The 17,504-nt window shown below is 37.6% G+C and overlaps 1 long non-coding RNA gene across 1 annotated transcript; it reads right to left on the bottom strand.

Annotated features, from left to right (window-relative positions):
- Positions 1-1,241: 1,241 nt before the first annotated feature.
- Positions 1,242-1,647, bottom strand: LOC129745754 (uncharacterized). Its single transcript, XR_008737177.1, has 2 exons — positions 1,444-1,647; positions 1,242-1,387 (listed from the first exon to the last, which is right to left on the bottom strand). It is a non-coding gene; the product is annotated as an uncharacterized LOC129745754 (long non-coding RNA).
- Positions 1,648-17,504: the final 15,857 nt, after the last annotated feature.

The raw sequence follows: 17,504 nt of genomic DNA, 5'->3' as shown, positions 1-17,504 counted from the left end.
GTTAAGACGGAAGGTCTTTAGCTCAACAATCGTTGGAACGGGAGGTCTAACAAGAAAGTTAAGACACAAGGTCTTAAGCTTAATAGACTTTAGAACGGAAGGGCCAACATGAAAGTAAGGACAAACGGTCTAAAACTAATGTACTTTGAAACAGGAGGTCAAACAGGAAAGTTTAGATTAACACGTTCGTCGCCCATGTTGGGGTGACCGGTTGGACGTTGAAACGTTGGAACCGTAAGACCAGGTACAAGAGGCTCAGTAGAAGAGGTCTAAATAATAATGATTAGGATTATTATTTTCTTGTTGTGACGAGGTGTGTTATCGGAAACTGTTTGCATGAGTTGCAATCAAAGATTGAGCTGTGGGCCAGAGTAAATAGGTCACTAGTCCAGTTAAAGGATAACCTATCCGAGGATGCTAAAAAAATAATTTCAATACTATTGAAGGAAATAGAAGCGGCAATCAAAAACATGAAATCCAACAAAGCACCTGGGATCGATTGCATCCCTGCTGAAATGCTGAAAGCCGACACTGCCCTATCAGCACAAATGTTGCACTGTCTTTTCGCTGACATCTGGGATACTGCAACATTCCCGGCCGACTGGATGCAGGGTATCCTCGTAAAGGTCCCGAAGAAAGGAGACCTGACAGAGTGCGGTAACTGGCGAGGCATAACGTTGATCTGTACAACCCTCAAAGTACTCTGCAAAGCGATCCTGAACAGGATTCAGGAGAAAATCGACGCTACACTCCGACGGCAACAAGCTGGATTCCGATCCGGAAGATCATGTGTGGACCACATCACAACGCTAGGAATCATACTGGAACAAATCAACGAATTCCAGGACTCTCTTCTGCTGGTGTTCGTTGATTTCGAAAAAACATTCGACCGACTTAACCATGAAAACATCTGGGCGGCTCTAAGGCGACGAGGGGTCCCAGAGAAACTACACACTATTAATTTTTTGGTGTAAATTTATGTCAAATTGGATGCACAAAACTGAAGCATCACTTTTGACATAAAATTACACTAGAGAAGACAGAAACGCTTGAAGCCATAAATTATCGAAGACATAAAATTACATCGACAAGGATGTAATTTTACGTCAAACTGGATGCACATAAATGAATCATCGCCTTTCACATAAAATTACATTGCCTTTGACATAGAATTCAACAGAGTCCAATAAGGACATAAATTCAGGGATTTTTTCAGGAAATATTAACATTTTTTATGAATGTATACTGTGACTCGAGTTAATTTCATATTTATAAAATCTCTGACGGGTCTTTATTAATCTATACCTCAGGCCAGAGGACCACCATCCGACACCGAGCGGAACTCGTAAAAAATTATCGAACAGCGGCCAATACTGTCCGACGTTGCCTGCAATAGAGATTATTAGTTATCGAATGGTTGAAGTAGTTTATATAAAAACTCACACCGCTACATCGGTTCCTCCTAATATGTTGTCGGATGGATAGAATTCATCTTGTTGATTTAGCCGCTGCTGCGGGTCGGGAAGTTTGCATACAGTTCCGTTTTTGGGCTCTGGGTGCTGCTTCATTAGATCCATCTTCACTGCTCACTTTGGTCGAGTGGAGCCGATCGGTACAACGTTCACCGGATTTCCTTCAGCAACTGCTGAAGTTGCTCCAGAACAAATCAAAGAACAGAACCTAATCGAACTAAAATAAAACAGCATGAAAAAAAAAAACAAAACCTTCGATAATTGACGTTTCTCTTTGCCAAGGAGTCACAATTTAATTTTTCGATATGAAAATTATTGAACGACACGTAATTTATTCGTGTCATAACATAAAAATACATCCATTATAGAATAAATTTAGATCTTTTCGAGCTTAATGTTCGTTCAAAGGTGTAAATTTTGGTAGTGTGTAGTTTAGATGAAAAATGATGTAAAATTAGATCTGATCTGAATTAGATGAAGAAAACTATTAGGTGTTGAAGCGTTTCTGTCTCGTTTAATTTTAGAAATTTTTTGGTGTGTAGTCCATCTAATCGAAGCACAGTACGAGGCATTTTCGTGCAAGATCTTGCACGACGGTGTCTTGTCCGAACCAATCCCGGTAACTGCTGGAGTGAGACAAGGATGTATTCTATCACCGCTACTTTTTCTAATCGTAATGGATGAGATTCTTATTGGATCGATTGACTGTGCACCGAACCGAGGATTGCCGTGGAATCCTTCAACAATGGAGCAACTGAACGACCTTGACCTGGCTGACGATATTGTTTTACTCGCCCAAACACAACCAGATATGCAGAGCAAACTCGACGACCCCACCGAAAGCTCCAAGGCAGCAGGTCTCAAAGTCAATGTCGGAAAGACCAAGTCGATGGAGATCAACACAGGAAATCCCTCCAGTTTCATGGTAGCTGGGCAACAAGTTGAGAAAGTGGAGTGCTTCCAGTATCTTGGTAGCCAGATAACGCCTGATGGTGGTACCAGAAAAGACATCGAAACCCGGATCAGAAAGGCCCGATTTGCGTTTGCGAGTCTCCGAAACATCTGGCGGTCACGCCAGATCTCTCTACGAACAAAAATCCGAATCTTCAACTCAAACGTCAAATCCGTATTGCTGTACGGGTGCGAAACTTGGTGCACATATGCGGTAACGACGCGAAAACTGCAAGTATTTGTAAACCGCTGCCTGCGGAATATCATCCGCGCTTGGTGGCCTGGCAACTGGATCTCGAATGAGGAACTACATCGCCGGTGTCATCAAAAGGCGCTAGAAATCGAGATTCGGGAACGTAAGTGGAGATGGATTGGGCAAACGCTGCGAAAAGATGAAAACGAGATTTGCAGAGAGGCGCTAGATTGGAATCCAGAAGGTCATCGAAGAAGAGGCAGACCCAGAAACTCGTGGCGGCGAAGCCTAGCCGCTGAAATCCGAACTGTCGACGAGAATCTTGACTGGGACCAAGTGAAGACGCTGGCTCCGGATCGTCAACAGTGGAGGTCTTTTACCACGGCCCTATGCACCGGAGGATCGGCGCGGGATCATTAAGTTAAGTTAATTGAAGGAAATGGTGATATTTTTCGAAGATTGGCATTCGCAGTCATGTGCGTAAATTTCAACAAATACGCGGTTAGCATTAAGAAAACGTCACACATTCGTCAATCTTGGCAATCGACGACCCTTGCTGTTGTACTCGTTAAAGACCCATCGATTTTCCTTTTGTGTTTGATTTATTCTGCGTAAGGGGGAGATGTGTAGCCAATGATTGCTAATGACAACGCATGGAATGTACAGTACCGTTCATAATTGTATAGAAATTGGAAGCAAGCGCACTGTCACTTCGACTTTGAGCTTCCATAACTTTTTACTCTGATGATATTTTTTGATCAATTTTTTTGCGTTCGATAGATCAACTATCACACTATTATAACACAAAATTTGAGCTTTCTGGAGTTTGTGTGACCTGAGAAACAGTAATTTTACGAAAATCGAATTTTTTGGACTTTTCTCATTCAAACTGCAATATCTCTGAAACTACGCTACATTTTTTATTGAAATTTTTCAGAGTGATTGATGAAATATAAAGCTAGCATGTCTGAAATTTTCGAAAAGTTCAATTGATGAGATCAAAAGTTACACGAGGTACAATATTTCAGGCATGAAACTTGAAATGCGATTTCTATAGAATTTCATATTTTAATAATCACTGTGCAAAATTTCTATAAAAAATGTAGTGTAGTTTCAGAGATATTGCAGTTTGAATGAGAAAAATCCAAAAAGTCTGATTTTCGTAGAATTACTGTTTCTCAGGCCACACAAATTCCAGAAAGCTAAAATTTTGTGTTATAATAGTGTGATAGGTGATCTATCTAACGCAAAAAAATTGATCAAAAAATATCATCAGAGTAAAAAGTTATGGAAGTTCAAAGTCGAAGTGACAGTGCGCTTGCTTCCAATTTCTATATAATTATGAACGGTACTGTACATTGGGCTTCACGACTATCTCAGCAGTGTTACCTAATTGGTTGTATCTCTCTCCCACATTTTATCTTACTTCACAAACACACTCTCAAGTGCGATGGGCTTCACGTCGCCTTCAGTTTATAAAGAACCGTTAGCACGAAAGGACGCAAGTCTTCCGTTGGAAGTAGAACACAAGGTAAACAAGGTTTCAATTTCAAATTAGCTTAATCTACCAAACTTTAAAGCAAAATGATGGTGAATGACTATAATGATGACTGACTATAAATGTAAGTGATTTTGGGATTTCAATTTAGACATAATAATATTTATTGAATTTTCGAAAATATTCATGAGCTGAGTATGTCCACGTGGAAATGACTCAAGACTCAACCCACTACCCGCCTCTCCGTGGACAAGTGTGGATATTACCAAACCCCCCTCCCTTTAGGTCCCCAGAGAGTTCACAAAAATCTGGGTACTGTTCAGATCTTCCAGGTATCAAATAGTCTACTATTTGTGTATACGATTATGAACAGTAATAATAACCAAAATACCTTCCGGTTGGTCCCAAAATGGATAATAGATTCCATCGTAACATGTCACCAGAATTCAAAATTTCCTAACTGGTGACTCTATTTCCAATCAAAGTTGAAATCGTCCAACTGTATAGGATGATACCGTTTTACTACCTGAGCGGCATAAAAATCTTCACCCGTCCCGTTCCAATTGAATCGAGGGGCCCAGCTCTTCGCAAAAGTGCTACATGCCAAAACGAACTCCAGAAAGTTCAGCCTTGCCAGGCGTCAAGGAAAGAGTATAAAATTCCAACATTAAAATTACAAATTGAAAACACCTGAAGAATTTCGAATAGTCTGGGCCAGGGATCTTTTCCTCGCTGCTGCTGCTTCTATATGATCTCAAATAATCACACACACTCCCACCCACCCTTAAACCGCATGAACATAGATTTTCGATAGCATTTTGGTAGGCAAAAGTCTGGAAAAGAGTTTTCCTAAGTTAACTTTTTCGCTCGGAACAAGTGGCGCGCATTTTCTTCCGCCTTCCGCTGGCTGGTTTTGGTGGGGAAAGGGAAAGGGTTGAATCTGTTGAATTCGTTTCCGGTGCAATTTGGTCCCATTTGTGAGGCTGGTGGCATTGGCAAATGTGATTGCTTCTAAATGGTGGGGCGTGTATGTGCATGTGCGAGTTGAAAGTAGAATTCAGTCGGAAGATAATCGTTTTGCATATAAATATTCTTTACCCTTGTCTCGGGAGGAATTTCGAGTTGAATGAGTAAGTTAAAATTTGTACTACGATTTTGAGCAAAAATAACATTCAATTCACGTTCACTAGCGTTTTTTGTGAATGCTAAAACATAAAAGTATGAGAGGCCTTTGGAATATTTTTATGATTATTTTCTCTGAGAAGCACTGCCTTGGCTTATCTGTAGAAAAATAATTGCAACCTTTAAAAGGATACCATCCATTAAAATACCTTGAATGGCACCAATTTAAACCAGACAGATCCACTCAATTATACTTGACAAATATTACTAGGGCTTCGGATGTTCCCCCAGAGTAGAAAATCAGCAACATTTCCTCATCATTAAGAAGCAGGCACGAACACCTCGTCATCGTTTTGTTAACCGAACAGGGTCGTTATAAGGGACTCAAAATGGGACTGCATTTAAAATTTCAAAATCGTCATAATGGAATATGCTTCTCTTAATTCGTTATTCCATTTCATATTTCAAATTTGGATGTTTTTATTTGGTGAGTAGAATTTCATAATAAAATTGATATCTTAGTAAACAACTCAAATGACAATTAATTTTCCACTCTGACTTGTTTGCACATAAAAATATTTCTTGAGCAAAATTTCTTATGGTATTACATTTTAAATTACCTCACTGATTTCAAATAAATGTTTAATTTTTTTCTTAATTTTTCGACTTGTTAGAAGTCAATATATTTCTTCTGAGAATTTGGCATAATCAATGTAGTAGAAACTTAAGTTTTGTGTCTGAATACAAACAGTTTTTATTTAGTAGAATTCAATATTGAAAAACAACTTTTCGATTAAAGCTTTACCAAAATCTAATGAATTTATTAGAAATATTGAAAATTTTTAAGGTATTTAACATGTTTGATACACTCTTTGTAAAAAAAATTAATATATCAGTAAGATAATAAGACTTCTATAACAAGTTACCTAGTTGATACAAAATGATTACTTTATCTTCATTCTGACAAACATTTAGTGACCCAAAATCGAGCTGACATATTTTCCAAATGAAGTTTTTAAAACCCCAAGTTTATCAATTTGAAAAAGAACTGAAGAAAGCTTGCCAGAGTGCCCGGTTTTATTCGGAAATTTAAAACTAAATTTTTGAAAGTTTCGATTCCTCTGAAATTTGATTCATTTGAAAAATTGATCAGAAAACTTAGGTTGAGTAATTATAATTTTTTGGTCCAACTATGACATTTTTAACAAGCTCAAAACATTATATTTGAGATGAAAATTTTTAAATCAAATGTTTACATTTTCCAGGTTATTTCAAAGCCCGGATTGATCCGGTTTCGATACGTGTGTAAGAAATTTCGCCAACCTGATTCTACGGCCACTTCAATCTTATTGAGCGTTCTTCAGTCAGCTATAGTGAAATTTAGCAATTCTTTTATTCGCTATCTCATTCAAAATTAAGCGACAAAATGATTGTACAAAAAGTTAGCGGACTAATCACCTACACTTGTTTTCAGCTGAAGATCACTTGTTATTTGGAACCGGTCCAAAGATGATTAGATTTTGAAAGTGTTACTATGGAGTCTAAAACTGTCAATATAACAAAATTTTCTCTGAAAAAAAAGCATTTCAATTATTTTTCCTATCACAATTTCTCTAATATGAACAATACTGTTGATCATACGCAAAAATGAAGTTCAGATTATCGATATCTTATTAATTCACCTTTAATATACGAAAATGAGATTTCAAATTATTATTATGCAGTCTGAGATATTTAAACTTTAGTACAAGTACTTTTTTTATTTTTTCCAAAATTTAATATTTGATGCATGACTCAAAAATTGTTCTACTGAGATTTTTTTTGAAATTTAATTTTCGGATTCAGCGCCCGGTTGTACATTATAAATTTGGGTCAGTCGATGAAGTTCACGATTTTTTTTAAAAACTAGTTCTATCAATTATTGGATAAGCGTTCTTGCATATTAGCAGAGCAAATTATTCGATGATAAAAAATATGATAAAGTGAAAAGAAGGTTAGAAATTCTGGCATAACATATTTTGAAGCATTATAATTGCACTGCATAGCATGTGCTAGTTTGTAAAGAACACAAAATTTGGAAAGAATATAGCACTTCTCAATATGAACACGCCAAAAGCACATGTTTTAATCATTTTAAGCTACCATTTTTTATCTTCGTAGATTGAATATTTCTTTAATTTGATAATTTTTTTCAGCAGACAAAAGAAGACGAAAAAAAATCCGGGCCGACAAAATCTGGGAAATTTTATATAAAAACCTGGCGAAATCCGGGCATTTCATTTCTAAATTGACTACCAAAAATCCGGGCAAATTTTGTCAAAACCCAAAAATTTCTCAATAAAAATCAAGGTAAAAAATTGAAAAAAAAATTTTTTTTCATCAAAACTCATCGACAGATTGAAAATCGTATTTGAGGTTCCGAAAATCCTTTCATGATTATTTTTGCAAAACTTGCTCAAAAAAAAATTGTTTTGGAGGCATTTTTACAACACATTTTGTTTTCTTTTGGTTTGATATGCTAAATAAAGTGAGAATATCCGGGCAAAATCCGAGCTATTTTTTACAATAGAATCCGGGTAATCGGGCCGGACCAGACTATTCCTCAATTTTGTATCAAATATCCGGGCAAACCCGGATAAAACCGAGCAATCTGGCAACCTTAGTTTAACACGTTCGAACCCTGAAAAAAAATCCCGGAGCGTGAATGAAAAGCTAGAGAGCACTATATTTCCAATGCGTGGCGAAATTGAGCGGCTGTGTTTAGTAAGAGAGCCGTCGCACATTTATGGGTCCGAATGGGACGAACGTGTTAAAGGTTAAAGGAAAAGGGACTATCGAAATGATTCAAACAGTATTGTTAGGATGTGAAAAAATGGTAAGTAAAAAATTCACTCTTCTATCTTTCAGTTTAGAGGGGGAGGGAGCAAAATAGACCATTAGAATTTTTTTTCGCGTCAATAGATCATTTATGTAAAAAGTAAACTAATTATCTTTTATAGAAAAATGGAAGCGTTTTCTTTGTAACACCATTAAAAATAAACGGACGGTTGGAATGAAGTGAAATTTAATATCCGAGGGTTTTTCGGGTCAAATATTCTTGGTATAATAGTTTCGAGCATCTCACTTCTTATGGAAGAGAGCCTCATACAAAATGGACTTGAAATAGGACACAAATCTCTCGATTCAAATTCTCTCACTAATACGTACCGTACAATGCAAAACATCCCTTGAGGAGGACCAAGAATAAAGGCAGATTGAAAGCATTGTGAATAATATCCAATGCACCATGAATTTGAAATTCAAGTCAAAATTCAATTAAGATTTCAGAATGATTAAATTTACACCTTTTTATCGAAGGAACATGTGTTGAAATACAAAATTAATATTTTTGTCGAATTGTACCTAAACATGGTGATTGAGTCAAAGATTACCTAAAATATTAATATTCAAAATAGAGATCCAGAAATTTTAATCTCGTTTTTTTATAAACGAGAATGCCATAGTGATGGTAAAACGACTATAATCGAAGAAAAAACATTATAATTTTAAATTTTTTCTAATAAAACTTGTAAATTGTCATAACTTTTTTGATGAAATTTCTATATTTTTGGTTTCTGATCAATCAAACTCAACCATATACAGACAAGCATTGGAATGTTAAATTTGTCTCATTTTAATGCAATAAAAATGGAGTGAAATCATCGGACACTAACAAAACATAAGAAAAAGAATAAAAACCAGTTTGTAAAAAGATGCATTCCTAGAATAGGTATCCTTTTCCACCTTGTTTGATGATATTACCTTTGAATGGAATCGTTTGAAATTGTTTCTCACATTCATTGGTTGATATGTTTTGTATAAAGTGAATTAAATAGAGAAAAATTTCTGTTTTTAGTAAAGAAGTACCGATTTAGTGGTATTCGGCGAATGACCGAATACCGAATATAGCCTTTTCAACTATTCGGTGAAACAAATATCCGGCCAAATATTCGGTCGAATATTCTGTCGAGTTTTTAAGGGAGAAAACAAAAGTGATTATTTAAAATTCTTTCTATTTCTACCATCTTAATGCCGTTCATGTATTAGAGTCAATTATTTTTAACCATTTTTCGTTACCTGTTTTATGGGACTTTCGGTTGCTTGGAAAGATCTTATGCCTTACACACGCATAAGATCTTTCCAAGCAACCGAAAGTCCCATAAAACAGGTACGAAAAGGCAAACTCACCACCATCATTGATCTGAAGTAGGTACGTTCTTAGCAACTCAAATTTTAAGCTCTTATTGATTCTTTCAAGTTAAAAAACAAGTTTAATAACCTTCTATTCAGCTTTCAGCAGCCTTTAATTCAGCTTCCAAAAAAAGTTGTGAAATTATCTAACAATTCTCTTTCTATCTCCCATTTCACCCTAGGCATTAGTTCATATAACTTTTTCCTGATTATTTACTTTGTTCAAGAATATGGTTTCGCCATGATGCCTGGCATCGAATTCCAAACTCGACAAATTGCGGTTTGTCGAGATTTGATCAATTTGTTCCTACTTATATCGCATTACTCAAGTATTCAAATGACTTGCTAAAAAACTTGCCTGCCTTCGGGATCAAACCCCGACCTTCGTGGCGACAATCGAACTCGCTACCACGAGGCCACGCCTAGATGTTGATCTTGCTGAAACTGAAACTCGAAGTGGTGATATGATTTTGTAGCATACCTGCAGGCGCACCAGCCCAACCAGAAAGTCAGCAAGCCAGGAAGAAAGCACTCCAATGCACTTTTTCTTACTAGGTTATTCCCGTTTAGAGTATTTTTATGCTCTTTTTGTAACTTAAGTCTCAAACAACGCACATATAAAGCACTTTTGCAACTTTCAAGTTCATTAATGAGTACATAAAGTTCACTCTTGAGACTTGGGCAAAATAAGTCACATACAACGTACATATCAATCACTTTTGAAACTTTCAAGTCTATTAATGGGTACATATAGTTCACTCAAGGGAATTGGGTAGTTGTTTCTCTTTGTCAGCCAATATGTAACTTTCAAGCCTTCTTTTAAGTGAATAGATAACTTTTGGCTGCTTGGGTTCTTCATGAAAGGGACTCTCGCCTTTACAAGATGCTATTTCATTTTAACGCGCTCCATTGAAATATAGGATAGTTTCCAAAATTTCATCACTCACTAAACGAACATGGCTTGTCGCATTTCCAGTGAAATTTGGGACAAAATATGTCGAATCAGGTGCCAAGCAATTTTAAATTAATTATTTGTTATCGAATGAGATGGAGGTCGAATCTGAGCAAGACATCTTCAAAAAAGTTGTTAAAATTATTGGCGATATTTTTTTTAAATTTGGAACAAACACGACAAATCTGACAAAATTATATTATTATTTGTTCCTTAACATATCACAAGAAACTGAAAGAATTTTTATTTATTTAAATTTTTCATCGCATCACATCAACAGCGTTTAAATCTAGGTTTAAAAAATTGATGTTCATTTTCAACTAACTAGGTAGAAAAAATCTTTTTTGAACACAATAACTAAATATTTTAGACAAGGATTTTGAAATTTTTATTTAATTTTGGCAATAATGAGAATAAACCCGGACAGAATCCGGTAAATTTTCGCCAATATCTGGGCATCCTGGCCATATCTGGCTCAACTCGATTTTTTTCACTGAAATATTTAATTTTTTTTATTGGGTTGCTTTTTCAATATTATTTTTTGATGTTTTGTAAATCATCTGTAAATTTTGAATACTTAAAAAAAAATTTATGAATCTGTTGTTGATTAAATTTTAAAAATAAATATTCGGCCTATTTGGCCTATTCGGCCGAGTACTTAGCTCAACTATTCGGTAAACCGAATATTCGGCTTAAAAATTTCTTGGTGGTATTCTGCGCAGAATTTTCGGCCGGCCGAATATCCGGTACATCTCTAGTTTTTAGATTAGAAAAATACAGAAAATTACATGTATTAAGAATTTTTTTTTTCATTTTGAAGATGCTGTATCGTAATATTGGAGTTTCAAGAAAAGAAATGGATCGTATAAAAAAAAATTAAATTATATAAAATTAAGAAAAGTTGTTAAAGTTTGGAGTAAACCTTCCATTTGACATAGCACATTAAAATGTTGACAAGATCTTCTATACATGTCAACTGATAATTTGTTATTCATAATGTCCGTAGTGGCGCAAACACTCATAATGTTGTTTCATGAAGCTTCAAACTTCAGATATAACTGATGTTTGTTTTGAAAGACTAGCAGCGCTTCCTAAGGATCTTTTCGTTTAAAATCGAGATATGTATTCGAAAGACGATTAAGGAGAAAAACATTTTAAGAATTTTTATGTCATCCTAAACTCCCCTCTGGAAATAGGCAGAAAGGTCGCAGCGAAGACCGCACAACAGAATGGATGCATCGAACGACTGAGTTGTGATATTATGGGTTGGTCCAGCCAGAGAGTTAATTCAGCATTTGTGTCCCTGTTCATCAGAAAGTAGATTCTCCGTCGTTCGGTGAAAGCACATTCGGCTTTCTTGCTAAGCAGCAGAGCTGGATTGCACCGATTGGACCGCCCGCAAACCGCTAATTAATGAGGATTGCATAACTGAACGCACAACCGTTTCTGCGGTCAACCGTGTGCTCATTTTGTCAACTAGTAATTGCCCCTGGTTGAGTGTTGCCAATTTGAATTAGCGTTTTCGGAAACTTATTTGGAACAAATACATTAGCTTATGGTTGCACGGTATGGCCACAAAAGCTCTTGGCTATTGGGATTTTTGTTTGTTATTATGTATGTTTAGGTGTTGCATTGATTAAGAATCCGGTGGAGTTTGATTAGGAAAACAAAAAAAAGATTAAAGATATATTTCTTGTCAAACTCTCGGTGAACTGCCATTTTACAAAACGTTTGAATTGAACTGTGTAAATTACTTGGAATATTGCCATTTCTCTGTCAACTATTTAGGTGAGAATTTTATATTGAAACACTTAAAACAATGGAATTTGTGGTCATCGTGAAGTATTTCAAGGATATTGAATTTTTATTTTATTCATCGAAAACATAAAAGACCATCAGGAACAAAAAATTTGATTTTTCATCAATCATTTTTTACCGTAATTTTAATTTTACGTGCTCCATTGAACAAATTTTAATTCCAATGGCACCATCTTCAGTGAAAACCATTCCAACAAACTGTGCATCCAGTAATGCCGCAAATTCTGACAACAATAAGTTCCGAAATTATAATGAGGTGCTCGAGACACAAAAATAGGTTTCCGACAATTTTCACCGTTTCGCTGCAATCGGCGCGAATTCTACCGGTGCAATAGCGCGCGCGGAAATTCCACACAGCTGAGGACAAATTGGAAATTCGTCATTATTTCTCAAGGAGCTATGGTAAAACGAGGTAGAAAAAAAAAAACAATTTTTGTGTATAAACAATTTTGTCGTTCGTTACATCCAGCGAACGCTGGCCTCTTGACGGTATAAAAATTTGTTCCAATCACAATTCCATTCTGAGGGGAAGTTAAAATTAAACCTCGCGGAAACAGGAAACTACAAATTGTCAGTGGAAGCAAATTTGTGGGTAAATGACAGGCAGTGCTGTGAATTGTCTTTTGTTCGTACTGCGGAATGAGTTTGAAACTAAAAGTAAGTGGTGTTGTGTTTGTACTTCATAGGGTTGACAGACTTGATGTTAATTTATTTAAAGACAAATGGAAACATTAGTAATAATTTAACTATTTTGAATTTCAAAAATATTCCTTTAAGATTAATTTTCCTTTTTAATTATAATATTTAGGTATAACGGGTTTGGTTAGAAGTTTTGTTTGAGAAAAGGTTTGAAAATAAGTCGGAATGTAGATTTAATTTAACGGCCTAGCGGTGAAAAGTGATTTCCTTTTTAGTAGGGACATCTAAAGATTAGGAATTTTTTTTTTCATATAGGAGGATAGAAGGTTAGATGAAATGAAAGATGTTGAAAAAAGAGCGGGTGGAATTTATTTAGAAGCATATCATCACATATCAAATTTTTGTTCCTCACGGGCCTACTACTATGAAGCGGTAGATACAGACAGAGTTGCATCTACCACCACACATTAGTAGGCCAAGCGTGATCCGCCCCACAAGGGAAAACTTACTTGCTGTAACTGGCTGTTTGGACCATGATTCAGTTGCTCTAAGGTACCAAAATGAATTAATGGCTTATTCATCTGAACTTATTTGTTCTGCTACTGAGTTCTGACATCGTGCACGTGACTTTTATTGGTTTGAAGAAAGTTTGATTGATTTTTTTTATGAAATATTGTTCTCAAGTGGCCCCTTTGTTGAAAACGCAGGTTTCAGTGGTGAAATAGAGTAAATCTTTTTTCAGTTTCGTTCGTCTAGTCACTATAATAGTACTCATTACATTAGCGATAGCTATTTATCACTTTCCACTTCTCATATTCCCTAACCGGGAAAGTACTCATTTCTCATTGATACTTTGATACTTTGATACTTCTACTCATTTCTGCCTGCCAACACTGCAGTGTAACTGCTAACCACAATATGAGTTAGCATCTGGTTCCGTGTACGATGATGACATTTGTACCGTGTACATCATCATCAACTTATTGTTTCAGCAATCATCAATTATCACCGCTATTGTTTAAATTGCGAATTGACTCAAAGCATGCGGAAACAAAACAAACTGTTTTGGTTTCGCCGATGGGTCAGCCGATTTCCTCTGCTGAAAACCGTAAGTCTCAACATCTCCCCTCAATTCGCAAATTGCGAATGCTGAAAAGCTTCGCGTGCCTCGCGCTCGGTAACGCCTTCATGAACGCATCAGCAGGCTGATCTTCAGTAGAGATGTGTCTCGAAGAAATGATGACCGCTTCTTATGATGTCCCTGATGAACGCATACTTAACGTCCAGATGCTTCATCCGATGATGGGTTCGCGCCTCTTCCAGGTGCTGGATGCATGGGATGTTGCTCTCCATAAAAGTGAAATGATCGCTAACCACAGACAATTCACTTAGGAAGTTTGTTAACCACAAACCTTCCTTCTCCGCACAGCACAATGATCCAGTCGATGACAAACAGACCGTCTGCTGACGTTTCGTTGACCACGAAATAAGATTCTCGAAATTGGTTCAAGTTTGCGTATCTGCGGTATACCATCGTTTTATCGGTCATACGCCGAAGGTATCGCAGAACACGCTTCAGGCCTAGCCAATGCCTATCCGACGGACTGGCCTGGTATTTGCTAAGTGCGCTAACTGCAGCACTGATATTCTGGTGACTGCAAACAACCGATCAAATCGTTGAACGGCTGCTCGGTGATAACCTCACCAGTGTACGTTCATGTCATGAAACCTTTGACCTAGGATAAGCCAACCGCTCCCTATGCAGCGAACTTCTCCAGAACTGCCATCCATTTGGCGATAGCTATCTTACAGAAGACCCATTTGTACGAGGAACAGAATGGGTTTTCTATAACCTGGGCTAAGCTAACCGCTTCCCAAATCTCGCTCTCATTCAGGGCTGCTAGATAGTTGCTTAGTACGCTAAACGCAGCACTGATGCCTCGAAAACTGCAAACAGCCGATCAAATCGTTGAACGGGTGCCTAGTGATAGCCTCACTTCGTTCAGTCCGAATCTCGTTCTTTTTCATGGCTGTCGATGGTGGTCTTCCGGAAAAAGCAGTCCCTTTGGCCCTTGAGCTTGCTGACGATTCGAAGTTGCTCTTCCTTACCATCAGCGGCTACGTTAGCCACGTAGCGTTGATTAGCGTCGATTCTCCTGTTCACTGACTGCGTCTCTGGGCCGATTCGGGATTGACGGAATCTTGATCATCATCGTAATCTTCGTCGTTGCTACCGTTGAATTCGCTCTCGTTTCACACCCTACGCAGACGGGCACCAGAATCGCGAATCTTGCGTTGACTCTGGTGGCTGATGACCTCAGCGTGCGATCGTACAACATATCTTGAGTGTTGTGTTCTGGTAACCCCAGAAAAGCATCCTCTTGTGGCTTACAAAGCCCTCTCTCGGTGGCTCCGAGAATAAGCTAGACTTCGATTGGCAACACTCGTCCTAAATGCCGCAAACATCAAGAAGTGGTTGAAATCGCTGGCAACTAACCGTCGCCTACACCACCTCCGCCGCAGCACCCGAAACAACTTCCAAACATCGAAGACAAGCTCGCGCATGATAACCACAGCGCAGCTGAAAAGCACGAGAACGATTTTCTCGACTTACAGCTTCATAGACTCCCGTCCAGATGCGTCAACTCTTTCACCTTTCCTGGAAGCCGGAGGTCAACCTTCAGCAGCAAGAGTCCGATCTGGCTCTGATACGTTGCTGAAGTTGCTGGCAACTAACCATCGCCCAAAACACCTTCTACAAAGCCGCAAAAAATCGTACTGCAGGCTTGGATCAGCTTTCGTTTACTGGCTACAGCGTAGCTCTCAATCACAAGAGTAACCCTCTCGGCAAGCAGCTTTTTACAACCTTCAATCTTGGCTAATACTCCATCTGGAGCATTCGGACCTGACCAATCCTGAGTACAGATCCCGAGAGTCCTTCTCCCGGCCGTCGGAAATGAAGTCATGCTGCTTACCGCAGCGCGGCTTGTGTCGGCATCGAGAGTAACCCTCTCGGAACCCGACTTCCCAGCCTCGAACTCCAGAGACACCTTCTGGCTGACCTGGAGCATCTCGTGGCCTCTGCGCTGACGATCCTCTGCGCTGGTGGTCCTCTGCGCAACTGTTTTGGTTCATCGACATTGCAGCAGAATCTTCTGCTGCCCGAATACTCCTCCCGAAAACCGTAAGTTCAACCTTCTTAATACCAAACTTTAGTTCGGTTCGCTAGCTGAATTCTCGAGTTATACATAAATTTTATATTTTATTTGTATGGAAGCATTCCTTTTATAGATGGAATGAGTTTTAAGCCAACATAATAAACGATTTGTCGTACCTCGAAATCCTAAGAAATAGAATTTGGTTCAGTTTGCTAGATTTGTTCCTTGTCAAGTTCCTACCAGTTGTTAGATCTTTTGTCGTTGCTCGATTAGTTTTAAGAAATGTAGAAACCATTTCTATAAAATCTCCTTCTTCCAGAAAAGGGATGGGTCTCAAACTAGCGTTTAAATAACACGCATTTCTCTCTTGAAAATTTGGATCCATTTGCATTATTAATTCAAGAGTTATGCAGATATTCAGTTAACATTTGTATGGGAGCTCCCCAATCTTGTGAGGGGAGCTATCATTTCACTTTTAAACGGTCCAGAGTCCTTGAAGATCGAACAGTGAGCCAAAATTCGAAGAATAGTTAAGGTGATTAATTCCATAAATTTAAGGAATGTCATAGTAAGATGTTTTTTCAAGCGCAATCCGATATCAATTGGGGAGGTGATAAAAACATAAATTTTTCCCATCAGTTCGTCTTGCTGACTTTTAGGCAAGCCAATCTTCATTTCTGCAAGCTTTAAAAACTGCCCACTGATAAAATCAACAAAATACGGTGGTCAAGTCGTGCGAGGGAGATATTTCGAAAAAAATCATAATAAACAACAAAACGAACACTTTAGGGGGCACCTGGCAAGCTTCCAACCAGAAACTTTTCGTTGCAAAGTCTCGTCTGCATGTTCCGGAGAAAAATATTTGGATTAAAAAAAATTGATGTCTAGTACTTGAGGAAGCTGACAATCAGTGTAAGCTGCAAATCAGTCAGTGTTTCATAACGATTGACACGATGAATGGCAAAACATACACAGAAGACTGCCTCTAAATGTGACAATTTTCTCTGCATAGCACTTCAACAGTTCTTAGAAAGTCGAGTCTCTGTTTTGGTTGGATCTGGGAATAGTGCCTTTACGCGAAATCTGTGGTTAAGTGTAAAAAGTTAGATATACTGGTTTTGTGAAGAAAGAGGTCAAACGGCAAAGGTTGTCATAATAAAAAAAAATATAAGTTATTTTAAGGATCAAGTTTCAGCAAACAAAGAAAGTTATAAAAAAGCCTTATATTTAAAAAAGAGTGGTTTTTACTTAGTATACATTATACATGGCGCACGTGGTGCCCAAAAACTAAAGTCTTAAAACTTTTTCATTTGACGCTATCTTAAAAATCGCTTGACAGGATGTCACAAAAATTTGTACTTGTACACTGTACACATTACTTTCCTAGGCAGCTTCACTGAAAATTTCATCTATTTGCATCCATGTAATCAAAATCCATTCCCAATACAAAGTGTTTCAGTTCTTATTCAAT

The sequence above is a fragment of the Uranotaenia lowii genome, chromosome 2, assembly GCF_029784155.1.
Source record: "Uranotaenia lowii strain MFRU-FL chromosome 2, ASM2978415v1, whole genome shotgun sequence".
Taxonomy (NCBI): domain Eukaryota; kingdom Metazoa; phylum Arthropoda; class Insecta; order Diptera; family Culicidae; genus Uranotaenia; species Uranotaenia lowii.
The sequence above is the reverse complement of the archived record's forward strand: the minus strand, read 5'-3'. Positions and strand labels throughout refer to the sequence as shown.